Below are 18,398 nucleotides of genomic sequence, written 5' to 3'. Positions count from 1 at the left end.
CAGGCCCTTTGGCCCACCGTGTCGTGCCATCCATCAGACCACCCTCACACTACCTAACCCCTTCCTCCCGCATATCCCTCTATCTCACGTTCCTATCCAACAAGCTCTTGAACCTGTTCAATGTATCTGCCTCCACCACCACCCCAGGCAGTGCATTCCATGCACCAACCACTCTCTGGGTGAAAAACCTCCCTCTGACATCTCCCCTGAACCTCCCACCCATAACCTTAAAGCCATGACCTCTCGTCTTGAGCATTGGTGCCCTGGGAAGGAGGCGCTGACTGTCTACTCTATCTATTCCTCTCAATATTTTATATACCTCTATCATGTCTCCTCTCATCCTCCTCCTTTCCAGTGAATAAAACCCTAGCACCTTAAGCCTCTCCTCATATTCAATACCCTCCAATCCAGGCAGCATCCTGGTAAATCTCCTCTGCACCCTCTCCAATGCCTCCACATCCTTCCTATAATGAGGCGACCAGAACTGAACACAGTACTCTAAATGTGGCCTAACTAGAGTTTTGTAAAGCTGCATCATAACCTCGCGGCTCTTAAACTCAATCCCGCGACTTATGAAAGCCAACATCCCATTGGCCTTCTTAACTGCTCTTTCCACCTGTGAGGCAACTTTCAACGAACTGTGAATCTGAACCCCCAGATCCCTCTGCTCCTCCACACTGCCAAGTACCTTGCCGTTTACCCTGTACTCTGCCCTGGAGTTTGTCCTTCCAAAGTGTACCACCTCACACTTCTCCGGATTGAACTCCATCTGCCACTTGTCAGCCCAGCTCTGCATCCTATCAATATCCCTCTGTAAGCTCCGACAGCCCTCCACACTATCCACAACACCGCCTATCTTAGTGTCGTCCGCAAACTTACTAACCCAGCCCTCCACCCCCTCATCTAAGTCATCTATAAATATCACAAAAAGTAGAGGTCCCAGAACCGATCCCTGCGGGACACCACGAGTCACTGCCTTCCAATCCGAGGGCACTCCTTCCACCACAACCCTCTGCTTTCTACATGCAAGCCAATTCCTAATCCACACAGCCAAGCTTCCTTGGATCCCTCGGCCTCTGACCTTCTGAAGAAGCCTACCATGAGGAACCTTATCAAATGCCTTACTAAAATCCTTGTAAACCACATCCACCACACTGCTCTCATCAATGTTCCTGGTCACCTCCTCAAAGAACTCTATCAGGCTTGTGAGGCAAGATCTTCCCTTCACAAAGCCATGCTGCCTGTCCCTAATCAGTCCATGATTCTCTAGGTGTTCATAAATCCTATCCCTTAGAATCTAACAGCTTACCCACCACAGACGTGAGACTCACCGGTCTATAATTCCCTGGCCTATCCCTATTACCTTTTTTGAACAAGGGGACCACATTTGCAATCCTCCAATCCTCTGGCACCACCCCCGTAGACAACGAGGACTCAAAGATCCTTACCAGCGGTTCAGCAATCTCCTCCCTAGCCTCTCGAAGCAGCCTGGGGAAAATCCCGTCAGGCCCCGGAGATTTATCTGTCTTAATATTATTTAACAACTTCAACACATCCTCTCTCTTGATATCAACAACCTCGAGAACATTACCCCTACCAGCACTCCCTTCCGCATCATCAAGACCCCTCTCCCTGGTGAATACCGAAAAGAAGTACTCATTCAGAACTTCTCCCACTTCCGCCGCCTCCAGGCAAATTCTCCCACCTTTGTCCTTAATTGGACCTACCTTCACCCTAGCCATCCTCCTACCCTTCACGTACTTGAAAAAGGCCTTGGGATTTTCCTTAACCCTACTAGCCAAAGCCTTTTCATGTCCCCTTCTAGCTCTCCTCAGCCCTTTCTTAAGTTCCTTCCTCGCTACCTTATATTCCTCACGGGCCCTGTCTGAACCTTGCTGCTTATACCTCACGTATGTTACCTTCTTCTCCCTAACAAGTCGTTCCACCTCTCTCGTCACCCACGGTTCCTTCACCCCGCCATTCCTTCTCTGCCTCACCGGGACATATTTATCCCTAACATACTGCATAAGATCCCTGAATATCGACCACATCCCCATGGTACATTTTCCTTCAAAAAGGACATCCCAATTTACACTCCCAAGTTCTCTCCTTGTAGCCTCATAGTTCGCCCTTCCCCAATTGAAAAACCTCTTGTCCTCTCTGCACCTGTCCCTGTCCATGACAATTTTAAAGGTTATGGAGCAATGGTCACTGTCCCCCAAATGCTCACCCACCAATAGATCCTTCACCTGTCCCGGTTCATTTCCTAAAACTAGATCTAACATGGCATTCCCTCTAGTCGGCCTGTCAACATACTGCGTCAAGGAATCCCTCCTGGACACATTTAACAAATTCTGTCCCATCTAAACCTTTGGCACTAAGCAGGTTCCAGTCTATATTTGGGAAGTTGAAGTCTCCCATTATAACAACCCTGTTATTTCTGCTTCTCTCCAAACACTGCCTGCCAATCTGCTCCTCTATATCTCTACTGCTACCGGGGGGCCTATAGAATACTCCTAGTAGAGTAACTGCTCCTTTCTTGTTCCTTAACTCCACCCATACGGACTCTAGAGATGATCCTTCTACAACATCCATCTTTTCCACAGCCATAACAGTGTCCCTGACCAGTATCGCCACTCCTCCACCTCTTCTCCCCCCTTCCCTATCCCTCTTAAAACATCGAAAACCAGGAATATTCAATATCCACTCCTCTCCTGACGTCAGCCACGTCTCAGTAATAGCCACGATATCATAGTCCCCCATACTTATCCAAGCCCTCAGTTCATCCCCCTTATTCCTGACACTTCTTGCATTTAAGTAAACACACTTCAGTCCATCTACCTTACTACTTTTACAGCCTGTATTCTGCTTCTCCTTCCCCAAAGCCTCTCTGCCTGTTTGATCTAACTTTTCCCCATTCCCTTCTTCCTCTGACCTACTCCTCCGGTTCCCTTCCCCCTCACAAACTAGTTTAAACCCTCCTGTACCACCTTAGCAAATCTCGCTGCAAGGATATTGGCCCCCTTCTGGTTCGGGTGTAACCTGTCCTCTCTGTCCAGGTCCCACCTTCCCGAGAAGAGATCCCAATGATCCAGAAATCTAAAACCCTCCCTCCTGCACCAACTTCTCAGCCACACATTTATCTGCCACCTCCTTCTATTCCTACCTTCACTATCACGTGGCACTGGCAGCAATCCCAAGATTGCTACCCTTGAGGTCCTGTTCCTCAATTTTCTGCCTAGCTCCCTGAACTCACTCTTCAGGACCTCATCCCCCTTCCTACCTATGTCATTGGTGCCAATATGGACCACAACTTCTGGCTGCTCTCCCTCCCACTCAAGAATTCTGTGGACCTGATCAGTGACATCCCGGACCCTGGCACCTGGGAGGCAACATACCATCCGGGATTCATGCTCACTGCCACAGAACCTCCTATCTGTTTCCCTGACTATTGAGTCCCCTATCACTACCGCATGTCTCTTTCCCACCCTTCCCTTCTGAGCAGCAGTACCAGTCCCAGTGCCAGAGACCTGGTAACTGCAGCTAGGCCCCTGCAGGTCATCCCCCTCAACAGCTTCCAAGGTAGAAAACTTGTTACTGAGGGGAACAGCCTCCGGGGCTCTCTGTCCTGTCTGCCTGCCTGACTTCTTCTTCCTCTTCCCTCCCCTGACCGTCACCATTCTATCTGCCTCCTGAACCTCAGATGTACCTACCCTAAGGGGGGTGACTGTCGCCTGATGCACCGTGTCTACATAACTCTCTCCCTCCCTTATGCTGCGCAGTGTTTGTAGCTGCGACTCCAGCTCATCAACTCTGAGCCGAAGTTCGTCCAGCCTCAAGCACTTACTGCAGATGTGGCCATCTTGGACCGCAACAAGGTCCACGAGTTCCCACATCAAACAGCTGCAGCACACCACCATGTCCTCCATCTGACTACCTTTCTTTTTTCCCTAGTTAGTCCTACCTACAAATCTATAATGACCAAAAGCTAAACCTTGCCTTTACCTACTTACCAGCTACTTACCCTCCTTGCCCCTTCACGCCGAAGCCCCTTGAGCCAAAGCCCAGAACACTCTGCTGCCACTCACTCCGCTGCCCGCTCTCTAGGCTTTGCTTTTTAAGCTGCCCGCGCCGCGCCTGCGCAGTCCAGCCCCCACTCGACTACTTAAAAAACTTATTAAAAAATCTAAACCTTACACTAAAAACCCTAACAAAAACTAACCCTTACACCCAAAAACCCTAATAAAAGTGATAAGCAGAGAAAACACTTAGCTGCTCCGAAGTCCTCCGAACTGAAGCCCGAGTCCTCCGAAGTTTTTTTTTCTCTCCTTTTTAAGCTGCCCGTGCCGCGCCTGCGCAGTCCAGCCCCCACTCGACTACTTAAAAAACATTAAAAAATCTAAACCTTACACTAAAAACCCTAACAAAAACTAACCCTTACACCCAAAAACCCTAATAAAAGTGATAAACAGAGAAAACATTATCCATGCAGGTCTTGATGAAGTCAGTGGCATATTCATTTAGATCCGAAGATGAATCCCTGAATGTGGTCAGGCCACTGATTCACAGCAGTCCTGTAAACATTCCTCCGCCTCCCTTGACCAGACCTTTGTTGTCCTCACCACTGGTGCTGCCGTCCTCAGTCTCTGCCTATATGTCGGGAGTAGAAGTACAGCCGGGTGATCGGACTTGCCAAAGTGTGGGCATGGGATGGCATGGTCAGTGTTCCTGATGGTGGTGTAACAGTGATCAAGTGTGTTGGCTCCTCTGGTTCTGCAGGTGACGTGTTGGTGGTAGTTTGTCAAAGTCATCTTCAAGCTGCCTGGTTGAAGTCCCCCTCGATGATCGGGAAGGTATCAGGGTGCACTGTCTCGTGACTGTTGATCATGGTGCTCAACTCCCCCAGTGCAAGCTTGATGTTTGCCGGGGTGGAATGTTCACTGCTACCAGGATGATGGCAGAGAACTCCCTCTGCAGACAGCATGGACGACACTTGATCACCAGATGTTCCAGGTCAGGGGAGCAGGACTGAGACAGAACCACCACGTCTGCCACCTCTGCCTTTACCTAACGCCTCTGTCTGGTCCATGTGGTGGGTCGTGAAGCCCTTGGGCTGGAGTGCTCTGTCCGGAGTGCTGGGGATGAGCCGTGTCTCTGTGAAGCAAAGTACACAACAGTCCCTGATGTCCCTCTGGTACTGCAGTCTTGCTCTGAGATCTTCAATTTTATTTTCCAGAGACTGTTCATTAGCCAGGAGGATGGTAAAGAGGTGGTGGTGGGGGCCTTAGGACCCTGTGTTTCAGTTTTACCTGCAGCTACGTTTCCTGAGACATTGGAGAGGTTCCCTGAGCTTGCAGCTGCTGCACTCACTCCCGGGGTGATCTGGGATCCTGAGTCTGCCAGGTCTGAAGGTCACTGGTTCTGTTAAATAGCTTGAAACAATATGACTCACTGCAGTCTCTGTGGCTGCAGCTTTCAGCTGTGGTAGTTGTGAACGAGAGTATTTGATGTTTGCCTTTGGAGTTCCACACAAAGTTCCTCCTCTCCAGTGCCATTTTGGATAAAAAGATCTCTTGAGTACCACCTCCCATTGTTAAAGTTGACCCGTGCTCTCTTGTAAATCAGACAACTGCAGAACCAAAGGATAAATGCTTTATTAGCTTTCGCTGATGGGAGTGGGGGGGATACAGAGGAAGATTTAACAATGTAACCCTAGCTTTATACTAATCCTCACTCAAAGATTCAAATGCTATAGTCCCTCTTTTATACTTAAAACAAAGAAGCCTACGTGCTAGGTTCCACATACCAAGCTGTTACTTAATTATTTTTTCTTAATGAAGGAAGAAGTAAATCATTATAATTATGTGCTATTTTTTCTTATCTTTAAGCACTCAGCAGTTCATCATGTTACAATCTGAAGTCACTGACAGCTCTAGGCTCCAAGGATAACCGCTTATTACTACTTTGATTTACACAAGACACCTGGACACAATGCACCTCCACATTAGTCGCCGTGGTTGAGCCACAGCAAGCTGAACAACATTAACCCTTACATTCTTAGTTACTTTTACACCATGCTTCCTCAGTTGAATCGGTGCTTCTTCATGTTGAACAATTTGAGAGAAACAATGAAAATAGCAAAGGAACAGAATATACTTCTGTATATCCCATCACCAAGAGTGGCTTGGTGACATCACCACAGACCAAGCTGGCAAAGCCTTGAAGAGTGTTGCTGCCAATGTGTCAGAGAGTGAGAAAACCAACATGAGAAATAAACCTATGTGGTCTTGACCTTGCCCATCTATTTGACATAGATGCATCTGTCAAACAGCTATATTGCACAGATGCAGCCTCTTTGGCCCAACTCATCCATGCCAACCAAATTACTGAATTGAGCTAGTCCCATTTGCCTGCATTTGGCCCATGTCCCGCCAAACCTTTTGTATCCATGTACTGTCCAAACGTCCTTTAAATGTCATAATTGTACTTGCCTCTACCACATCCTCTGGCAGCTTGTTCCATATCTGCACTTCCCTGTGTTTGGGGGAAAAAGTTGCCCCTTTGCTCCATTTTAAATCTTTCCCTCTCACTTTAAACATATGCCCTCAAGTTTTCAATTCCCCTACCCTGGGGAAAAGACTGTAGCTATTCATCTTATCAATGCCCCTCATGATTTTATAGACCTCTATATGGTCACCCCTCAGCCTCCTATGCTCCAGGGGAAAAAAGACCTTGCCTATCCAGCCACTCCTTATAATTCAAACCCTCCTGTATCAGTACCATCCTCAAATCTTTTTTGCATCCTTTCCAGTTTAATAACATCCCTCCTGACCAGAACTGTATGCAGAACTCCAAATGTGGCTTTACTAATGTTTTGTACAGCTGTAACGTGATATCCCAACCCCTGTACCCAATATCTTGACCCGGTTTGTCTTACCAAAATGCAACGCCTCGCATTTATCTGAATTAAACTCCGTCTGTTATTCCTTGGCCCAGTTAGAACATAGAACAGTACAGCACAGGAACAGGCCATTCGGCCCACAATGTTGTGCCGAACCAATTACATTAGTAATAAAATGCCCAACTGAACTAATCCCTTCTGTGTCCATGATGCCCAGATCCTACCATTTCTCTCACATCCATGTGCCTATCTAAGAGCTTCTTGAATGCCCCTATTGTATTTGCCTCCACTACCACCCCAGGTAGCGCATTCCAGGCACCCACCATTCTGTGTTTTAGAAAAAAAACTTGCCCTGCACATCTCCTTTGAACTTACCCCCTATCACCTTAAATGCATGCCCTTTGGTATTAGACATTTCAACCCTGGGGAAAAGATACCAGCTGTCTACTCTATCTATGCCTCTCATAATCTTATAAACCTCTATCAGATCTCCCCTTAGTCTCTGCCGCTCCAGAGAGAACAACCCAAGTTTGTTCAATTTATCCTCATAGCACGTGCCCTCTAATCCAGGTAGTATCTTGGTAAACCTCTTCTGCACCCTCGACGTCATTCCTATAATGGGGCGAACAGAACTGAATGCAATACTCCAGATGCGGCCTAACTAAAGTTTTATAAAGCTGTAGCATAACTTCCTGACTCTTGAACTCAGTGCCTTGACTAATGAAGGCAAACATGCCATATGCCTTCTTTACTGCCCTATCAACCTGTGTAGTCGCTTTCAGGGAGCTGTGAACTTGGATCCCAAGATCCCTCTGCTCATCAACACTGCTAAGGCTCTTGCCATTAACAGTGCACTGTCTCTTTACATTTGATCTCCCAAGATGCAACACTTAACATTTGGCCGGGTTAAACTCCATCTGCCATTTCTCTGCCCACATCTGCAACTGATCTACATCCCGCTGTATCCTTTGCCAGTCTTCTACACTATCCACAACACCACCAATCTTTGTATCATCTGCAAATTTACTAACCCACCCATGTACACTTTCATCCAGGTCATTTATCTACATCACAAACAGCAGAGGTCCCAGTTCAGGTCCCCGAGGAAGACCACTAGTCACAGACCTCCAGCTGGAATAAGTCCCATTGACCGCCACCCTCCTCTGTCTTCTATGGGCAAGCCAGTTCTTAATCCAAACAGCCAATTCACTGTGGATCCCATGCATCTTAATCTTCTTGGTGAGCCTCCCATGAGGGACCTTGTCAAACGCCTTACTAAAATCCATGTAGACAACAACCAAAGCTCTACCTTTGTCAATCAAGTTAGTAAGGCACGACTTGCCCTGCACAAGGCCATGCTGACCGTCCCTAATTAGGCTGTGGTTTTCCAAATGCTCATAAAGCCTATCCCTAAGAATCCTCTCCAGTAACTTCCCTACCGCTGATGTGACAGGGATCAAGCGGCAGTAGCCAGGTCTCTGGGACTGGTCCTACTGCTCAGAAGGGAAGGGAGGGGAAGGGAAGGGCAATAGTGATAGGGGACTCAATAGTTAGGGGAACAGACAGGAGGTTCTGTGGACATGAGTGAGAATCCCGGATGGTATGTTGCCTCCCGGGTGCCAGGGTCCAGGATGTCTCTGATCAGGTCCACAGCATTCTTGTGCAGGAGGGAAAGCAGCCAGAAGTCGTGGTACATGTTGGTACCAACGACATAAGTAGAAAGAGGGATGAGGTCCTGAAAAGTGAGTTTAGAGAGCTTGGCAGAAGGCTGAAGAACAGGACCTCAAGGGTAGCAATCTCAGGATTGCTGCCAGTGCCACGTGATAGTGAAGGTAAGAATAGGAGGAGATGGCAGATGAATGCGTGGCTGAGGAGTTGTCGCAGGGGGCAAGGTTTTAGATTTTTGGATCATTGGGATCTCTTTTGGGGAAGGTGGGACCTGTACAGATTGGATGGGTTACACCTGAACTCGAGGGGGACCAATATCCTTGCAGGCAGGTTTGCTTGTGTGGTTCAGGAGGGTTTAAACTAGTTTGCAAGGGGGATGGCAGCCGGAGGGGTAGGTCAGTGGAAGAAGTACATGGAGTAAAGCCAGATCTAACATATAGAGAGGCTTTGAGGAAGCAGAAGCAGAGGATAGGGTATAAAAGTAGTAAGGTGGATGGGCTAATGTGCATTAACTTAAATACAAGAAGCATCAGGAATAAGAGTGATGAACTGAGAGCTTGGATAAATACATGGAACTATGATATTGTGGCTCTTGCAGGGACTTGGCTGTTACCAGGGCAGGAATGGATACTGAATATTCCCAGATTTCAGTGTTTTAAAAGGGATAGGGAGGGAGGCAGAAGAGGAGGAGGGGCGGTGTTACTGGTCAGGGATACTATTACAGCTGCAGAAAGGGTGGATAATGTAGAAGGATCCTCTCTAGAGTCAGTATGGGTGGAAGTTAGGAACAAGAAAGAAGCAGTTACTCTACTGGGAGTATTCTATAGGCCCCCTGGTAGCAGTAAGGATACTGAGGAGCAGATCGGGAGGCACATTTTGGAAAGGTGCAAAAATAACAGTGTAGTTATCATGGGACACTTCAACTTCCCAAATATTGATTGGCACCTGCTTAGTGCCAAAGGTTTAGATGGGGCAGAGTTTGTTAAGTGTGTCCAGGACGGATTCCTGTCACAGTATGTTGACAGGCCGACTCGAGGGAATGCCATATTAGATCTAGTATTAGGTAATGAACCAGGTCAGGTGACATATCTCAGTGGGTGAGCATTTGGGGGACAGTGACCACTGCTCCCTAACCTTTAGCATTGTCATGGACAAGGATAGGAGCAAAGAGGACGGGAAAATATTTAATTGGGGAAGGGCAAATTATGAGGCTATAAGGCTAGAACTTGCGAGTGTGAATTGGGATCACATTTTTGAAGGGAAATGTACTATGGAGATGTGTTCGTTGTTCAGGGATCTTTTGCAGGATGTTAGGGATAAATTTGTCCCAGTGAGGCAGAGAAAGAATGGAAGGGTGAAGGAACCATGGGTGACAATAGAGGTAGAACTTCTAGTTAGGAGGGAGAAGGCAGCATACATCAGGTTTAGGCAGCAAGGATCAGATAGGTCTCTTGAGGAACATAGAGTAGTAAGGAAGGAACTTAAGAAGGGGCTGGGGAGAGCAAGATGGGGACATGAAAAGGCTTTGGCGAGTAGGGTTAAGGAGAATCCCAAGGCTTCTTTCACGTACGTGAAGAGCAGAAGGATGACGAGAGTAAAGGTAGGACTGATTAGAGACAAAGGTGGGAAGAAGTGCTTGGAAGCTGTGGAAGTGGGTGAGGTTCTCAATGAATACTTCTCTTCAATATTCACCAAAGAGAGGGGCCTTGATGACGCTGAGGACAGTGTTGGTAAGGGTAATGTTCTAAAGCATGTAGATATCAAGAGAGAGGATGTGTTGGAGCTGTTAGAAAATATTAGGACAGATAAGTCCCCGGGTCCTGACGGAATATTCCCCAGGCTGCTCCGTGAGGCAAGGGAGGAGATTGTTGAACCGTTGGCTAGGATCTTTGAGTCCTCATTGTCTATGGGGATGGTACCAGAGGATTGGAGGGTTGCAAATGTTGTCCCCTTATTCTAAAAAGGTAGTAGGGATAGTCCAGGGAATTACAGATCAGTGAGCCTTACGCTTGTGGTGGGCAAGCTGTTAAAAGGATTCTAAGAGATAGGATCTATGAGCATTTAGAGAATCATGGACTGATTAGGGACAGCCAGCATGGCTTTGTGAAGGGAAGATCTTGCCTCAAGCCTGATAGGGTTCTTTGAGGAGGTGACCAGGAAAATTGATGAGGGTAGTGCAGTGGATGTGGTCTACATGGATTTTAGTAAGGCATTTGACGAGGTTCCACATAGTAGGCTTCTTCAGAAGGTCAGAGGCCAAGGGATCCAGGGAGGCTTGGCTGTGTGGATTCAGAATTGGCTTGCCTGTAGAAAGCAGAGAGTTGTGGTGGAGGGAGTGCATTCAGATTGGAGGGCTGTGACTAGTGGTGTCCCACAGGGATCGGTTCTGGGACCTCTACTTTTTGTGATATTTATTAATGACTTAGATGAAGGGGTGGAAGGCTGGGTTAGCAAGTTTGCAGACGGCACAAAGGTCGGTGGTGTTGTGGATAGTGTGGAGGGCTGTCGAAGCTCACAGAGGGATATTGATAGGATGCAGAGCTGGGTTGACAAGTGGCAGATGGAGTTCAATCTGGAGAAGTGTGAGATGGTACACTTTGGAAGGACAATCTCCAAGGCGGAATACAAGGTAAATGGCAGGATTCTGGGGAGTGTGGAGGAGCAGAGGGATCTGGGGATTCATATCCACAGATCACTGAAAGTTGCCTCACAGGTGGATAGGGTAGTTAAGAAAGCTTATGGAATGTTAGCTTTCATAAGTCATGGGATCGAGTTTAAGAGCCGCAAGGTAATGATGCAGCTCTACAAAACTCTGGTTAGACCACGCTTAGAGTACTGTGTCCAATTCTGGTTGCCTCATTATAGGAAGGATGTGGAAGCGTTGGAAAGGGTGCAGAGGAGGTTTACCAGGATGCTGCCTGGATTGGAGAGTATGGATTATGAGGAGAGACTAAGGGAGCTAGGGCTTTACTCATTGGAGAGAAGGGAGGATGATGGGAGACATGATAGAGGTATATAAGATATTAAGAGGAATAGATAGAGTGGACAGCCAGCGCCTCTTTCCCAGGGCACCAATGTGCAATACAAGAGGGCATGGCTTTAAGGTAATGGGTGGGAAGTTCAAGAGAGATATCAGAGGGAGGTTTTTCACCCAGGGGGTGGTTGGTGCATGGAATGCGCTGCTTGGGGTGGTGGTGGAGCCTGATACGTTGGTCAAGTTTAAGAGATTGTTAGATAAGCATATGGAGGAATTTAAAATAGAGGGATATGTGGGAGGAAGGGGTTAGTTAGTTTTAGGCATGGTTTAAAGGTCGGCACAACATGGTGGACTGAAGGGCCTGTATTGTGCTGTATTATTCTATGTTCTATAGTTACCAGGATTATGTTTCCTTTCTTAAATAATGGAACATTACCTATTCGCCAGTCATCTGGGACCTCCCCTGTTGCTCTAGAGGACATGAAGATATTGGTCCCCAGAAATCTCATCTCTTACCTTTCTCAATAACCTGGGGTATATCCCATCAGGCCCTGGGGACATATCCACCTTAATGCTCTTTATGAGAACTAACACTACCTCCTCCTCTATCTTGAAATGCCCTAGTATATTAGCTTGCTTCATGCTGATCTCCCTATTCTCTATGTCTCCCTCCTTGGTAAATTGATGCAAAGTACTTATTAAGGACCTCACCTGCATCCTCTGCTTCCAAGCACATGTTCCTTCCTTTATCCTTGAGTGGTCCTACCCTCTCCCTAGTTATTCTCTTGATATATGTATAGAATGCCTTGGGATTCTCTTTTAATCCTACTTGCCATGGCCTCTCCTGGCTTTCCTAATTCCTTTCTTGAGTTCCTTTCTGGCCTGTTTATAATCCTCAAGTGCTCTGTTTGTTCATAGCTTCTTAAGCTTTACATACTTTTCCTTTTTCTGGACTAAATTCTTCACTTCTCTCGACATCCAAGGTTTTCTTACCTTGCCGTCCTTTCTTCTTACTGGAACGTACCTGTCCTGTACTCTGGTCTTTGAACATCCTTCACGTGTCAGATGTGGACTTGCCCAAAAACAGCTGTTTCCAATTAATTCTCCCTAGTTCCTACCTAATGCTCTCATAATTTGCCCTGCTGCAATTTAATACTTGCCTGCAAGGTCTATACTTATCCTTATCTATAACTATCTTAGAACAAGGAGTTCCCTTCCCTGAATTCCTTGGCACCCACATCTTTCTCCACAGTAAATGCAGACGAGAAGTATTTAGGACCTCGTCAGTTTCCTGTGGTTCCACATGTAGATGACCTCGTTGATCATTAAGGGGCCTTATTCTCTCCCAAGTTACTCTTTTGTGCTGATGTAGAATTTCTTTTGATTCTCCTTTACCTTATCTGCCAAAGCTATCTCATATCCTCTTTGTCCTCTTGATTTTCCTCTTAAGTGTATTCCTATACTCCTTGAGGGATTCAATGCCAACGCCTATACCTGGCATATGCCTCCTTTTTCTTGACTAGAGCATCAATATCTCTTGGGATCTCTGCTGGGGAAAGTATGACCTGTATGAAAGGGGCGGGTTACACCTGAACTGGAGGGGACCAATACCCTTGTGGGCAGGTTTGCTAGAACTGTTGTGGAGGGTTTGAACTAGTTTGAAAGGAGGGTGGGAACCCGAGTGATAGGTCAGAGGATGGGGCAGTTGGTATACAGGTTGATGCAGCATGTAGAGAGACTGCGAGGAAGGATAGTCAGTTGATTATGCAAAATTGCAGTTATAGTTGGATGGGTTGAAGTGTTTAATGCCAGAAGTATCAGGAACAAGGGTGATGAAGCTAGACCATGGGTCAGTACATGGAACTACGACGTTGTAGCCATTATAGAGACTTAGCTGTCACAAGGGTAGGAATGGCTGCTGGATGTTCTGGGGTTTAGGTGCTTCAAAAGGGACAGAGAAGCAGGTAAGAGGTGGGGGAGTGGCATTGCTAATCAGGGATAGCTGCAGAAAGGGAGGACATCCTGGAGGGATCGTCTACTGAGTCAGTGTGGGCGGAAGTAAGAAACAGGAAGGGAGCAATCACTCTATTGGGAGTATTCTACAGACTCCCCCCCCCCCCAATAGCAACAGAGACACTGAGGAACAGATTGGGAGGCAGATTTTGGAGAGGTGCAAAAATCACAAGGTTGTTGTCATGGGTGATTTCACCTTCCCTACTATTGATTGGCACCTCCTTAGTGCAAAAGGTTTGGATGGGCGGAATTTGTTAAGTGTGTCCAGGAAGGATTCCTGACACAATATGTAGACAGGCTGATGAGAGGAGAGGCCATTCTGGATCTGGTACTTGGCAATGGACCTGGTCAGGTGTCAGGTCTTTCCATGGGTGAGCATTTCAGAAACAGTGACCACAACTCCCTGATCTTCACCTTTGCCTTGGAAAGGGATAGGAGCAGACGGTAGGGGAAAATATTTAATTGGGGGAGGGGGAATTATAATGCTATTAGGCAGGAACTTGGGAGTGTAAATTGGGAGCAGGTGTGCTCGGAAATGCACAATGGAAATGTGGAGGTTGTTTAGAGGTCACTTGAAGGGGATTCTGGATGGGTTTGTCCCATTGAGGCGGGAAAAGGATGGTAAGGTGAAGGAACCATGGTTGACAAGAGATGTGGAATATCTAGTGAGGAGGAAGAAAGAAGCTTACTTAAGGTTTAGGCAGCAAGGATCAGACAGGGCTCCAGAGAGTTGCAAGGTAGCCAGGAGGGAGCTTAAGAATGGACTTAGGAGAGCTAGAAGGGGGCATGAGAAGGCGAGTAGTATTAAGGAAAACCCCAAGGTGTTCTACACGTATGTGAAGAATAGGAGGATGACTAGAGTGAGGGTTGGACCGATCAGGGATAGAGGAGGAAATGTGCCTGGAGTTGGAGGAGGTAGGGTAAGTCCTTAATGAGTACTTTGCTTCGGTGTATTCACCTGTGAAAGAGACCTTGATGTTTGGGAAGATGGTGTGAAACAGGCTGATAAGTTAGAACACGTACATGTTAAGAAGTAGGTTGTGCTGGAACTTCTGAAAAACATTAGGATAGATAAGTCCCCAGGGCCAGATGGGATGTATCCCAGGATACTATGGGAAGAGATTTCTGAGCCCTTGGCGATGATCTTTGTGTAATCATTGGTCATAGGAGTAGTACCAGATGATTGGAGGGTGGCAAATGTTATTCCTTTGTTCAAGAAAGGGAGTAAGGATGACCTTAGGAATTATAGACCAGTGAGCCTTACTTCAGTAGTGGGAAAATTATTGGAATCGATTCTTAGGGACAGGATTTATGAGCATTTGGAGAAGCTGAGTCTGGTTAGGGATAGTCAGCATGACTGTGTGGGGGCAGGTCGTGCCTCACGAGCCTGATTGAATTCTTTGAGGATGTGACAAAACACTTTGAGGGTGGAGCAGTGGATGTGGTGTAGGACTTTAGTAAGGCGTTTGATAAGGTTCCCCATGATTGGCTCATTCAGAAGGTCGGGAGGCACGGGATCCAGGGAAACGGCCATGTGGATTCAGAATGGGCTTGCCCATAGAAGGCAGAGGGTGGTTGTAAATGGAGCATATTCTGCCTGAAGGTCAGCGACCAGTGGTGTTCCGCAGGGATCTGTTCTGGGACCCCTGCTCTTTGTGACTTATAAATGACTTGGATGAGGAAGTGGAAGGGTGGGTTAGTAAGTTTGCAGGTGACGCAGAGGTTGGTGGTGTTGTGGATAGTGCAGAAGGTTGTCGAGAGTTACAACGGGACATTGATAGGACCAAAGCTGGGCTGAGAAGTGGCAGATAGAGTTCAACCCGGAAAAGTGTGAAGTGATTCACTTTGGAAGGTCAAATTTGAAGGCAGAATCTAGGGTTAATGGCAGGACTTGTAGCAGTGTGGAGCAACAGATGGATCTTGGGGTCCATGTCCATAGATCCCTCAAAGTTACAGCACAAGTTGATCGGGTTTTTAAGAAGGTGAATGCTGTGTTGGCCTTCATTAGTCAAGGGATTGAGTTCAAGAGCTGCGAGGTAATGTTGCAGCTCTATAAAACCCTGGTTAGACCACACTTGGAATATTCAGTTCTGGACATAATTTTAAGGTGATTTTAGGAAAGTACAGGGGGAATATCAGAGTGGTGGGTGCATGGAACTCACCTCCAGGGCTGCTGGTAAGGGCAGATACATTAGGGACATTAAAGAGATTCTTAGCTAGGCACATGGATGATAGAAAAATGGACGGGTATGTGGGAGGGAATGGTTAGATTGATCTTGGAGTAGGATAAAAGGTCAACACAATGTCATGGGCTGAAGGGCCTGTACTGTGCTGTAATGTTCTATCTCTTCTCGATCAGGGTTCCCTACTCCTGCCAGCCTTGCCTTTCAATCTAACAGGAACATGCTGACCCTGAACTTTTGCTATCTCACTTTTAAAAGCCTCCCAGTTGCCAGATGTCCTTTTACTGCAAACATCAAAATTGTCCTTGCCCCACTTTAGGGCTTTAACTTGCTCTACCAGTCCTATCCTTTTCCATAACTATTTAAAACAAATAGAATTATGGCCACTGGTCCCAAAGTGCTCGCCCACTGACACTTCAGTCACTTGCCCTGCTTTATCTATCAAGAGACAGAAATCACAGCTACAGAGTCCCTATGGAGATTTGGTCCCGTTTTTGCACCAAGGGCAGCCTTCATGTTGTGTGGCATTGCAAATATGCAGAATGGGAGTGTCTCAGAACACATCTGGTAGCTCAAACTGGGCATTTATGAGGCACTGTGAACCATGTGCTGACACAGAAATGTATCCCACCACATGTAACCTTACAGATAAGCATATTCCTAACTTTACTATTAACTTAACTGAGGGCGTGCTGGATGCAGCACTGGCTGAACCTAAAAATGGTGAGGTGTCCGCCTCATGAAGCTGCTGTACTGGTTTTGCTGTTCAGCACACATGCAGTAAATAGAGTTCAGCAATTTCACAACCAACGCATTGGGTTGAAGCTCTGCAGTCCCACCATATCTAGTCATGAATGTTGGTGAATAATGAAACAGCTAACAGGAGGAGACAACTGTAAAACATCTCGTTCTTGGCAAAATTTGAAATGTTAGAAAGGAAAAAAAAGGTGCTGTATCTGAATGTGCCAAGCATTTGTAATAAGGTGGATAAATCAACTACGCAGGCAAAAGGGGAATCGAGGTGGGATGGTGCTGTATCAGATGGAAAGAGAACAATACAGATAAAAGATAATGGATAAGAAAATTAAGGTGTTTCCATAGTCTGGGTGAAGTTAAGAAGAACCAAGAGTCAGTTGGCATCTAAACAGTAGCAGTGATGTCAGAGAAGGAATAAAAAAGGAATTAGAATTGGTTTATTATTGTCACTTGTACCAAGGTACAGTGAAAAACTTGTCTTGCATACTGTTCATACAGATCAATTCTTAAACAGTGCATAGAGATGCATGTACAAAGGTCACTGAGTAATAATGGATGACTTTAGTCTACATAGAGACTGGACAAAGCAAGTTAGGAATGGATATTTAAGATATTTATTTATTAGTCACATTTACATCGAAACACAGTGAAATGCGTCCTTTTGTGTTACTAAGAATGTGCTGGGGGCAGCCTGCAAGTGTTGCCACTCTTCTGGCGCCAACATAGCATGTCCACAGCTCCTAACCCGTATGTCTTTGGAATGTGGGAGGAAGCTGGAGCACCCGGAGGAAACTCGCGCAGACACACGGGGAGAACGTGCAAACTCCTTACAGGCAGTGGTGGGAATTGAACCGGGGTCACTAGCACTGTAATCGTGTTATGCTAACCAGTAATGCTGCAGACGATGAATTCCTGGAGTGTACAAGGTTTTTTTAGACCAGTACGTTGAGGACCCCAATTGAGAATAGGCTATCCTAGATTGGGCATTGTCTGAGAAGGAGTTCATAATCTCGTCCTTCAGAGAAAAGTGACAATAGCATGATAGGTTCTTCATTAAGGTGGAAAATGGAGTTATGCAATCTGAAACAGGAGCCCTGAATTGGATCAGCACTGACGAACATTTGAATGCAAGAACTGCTATAGTTGTATATTCCTTTCTGGAGCAAAAACGCGGGAGAAGTGTCCCAACCGTGCTTAGAAAAGAAGTCACTGAAAGTATCTTATTATCTATTATCGGAGAAACCCACAGCCTGCTGATCGGTATTTTTGTTCACTTCCATGCTGCTTCATGTTCTTTGGCTGTATAGTACAACCTTTCTTTTGTTTTTTATTTCTGGGGTTACGTAGTTTGACCAAACCTTGTACTTCCTGCTTCCAGAAAGATCTTGTGTTTAAACATCCCAAGCTTCGTCTTGCTTCAGCAGCAAAAGCAGATACTCTGGTGTTCAATGCAATGTTCTATTTTTGTAGCATTTGTTTACTAAGGCCTTGATTCTGAAGCTGTTGTGAAGCAGTCATCTCACTTATAATGCTGTATTTACAGGCACACATACAAAAACACTTCATGGGATTATTTAAGGTTTGTTAGAGCAGGCATAGTAGTGTAGCAGTTAGTGTAACGCTTTACAGTGCCAGCGACCAGGGTTCAAATCTGGCCACTCTCTGTAAGGAGTTTGTACGTTCTCCCCGTGTATGCATGGGTTTCCTCCGGGTGCTCCGGTTTCCTCCACATTCCAAAGACGTACAGGTTAGGAAGTTGTGGGCATGCTATGTTGGTGCTGGAAACGTGGTAACCCTTGTGGGCTGCCCCCAGAACACTATGCAAAAAGATGTATTTCACTGTGTTTCGATGTACATGTGACTAATAAAGATAAGATATCTTCTACAGCATACTTAAGGA

At 46.4% G+C, this 18,398-nt stretch overlaps 1 protein-coding gene across 2 annotated transcripts in view; it reads left to right on the top strand.

The window, feature by feature from the left end:
- The window catches only part of si:ch211-175m2.5 (uncharacterized protein LOC568697 homolog), a 39,307-nt gene that overhangs the window by 3,466 nt on the left and 17,443 nt on the right, over window positions 1–18,398 (top strand). The window lies entirely within an intron of this gene.

The sequence above is a fragment of the Pristis pectinata genome, chromosome 2 (assembly GCF_009764475.1).
Source record: "Pristis pectinata isolate sPriPec2 chromosome 2, sPriPec2.1.pri, whole genome shotgun sequence".
Lineage (NCBI taxonomy): Eukaryota > Metazoa > Chordata > Chondrichthyes > Rhinopristiformes > Pristidae > Pristis > Pristis pectinata.
This window is presented reverse-complemented; position numbering and strand designations above follow the sequence as displayed.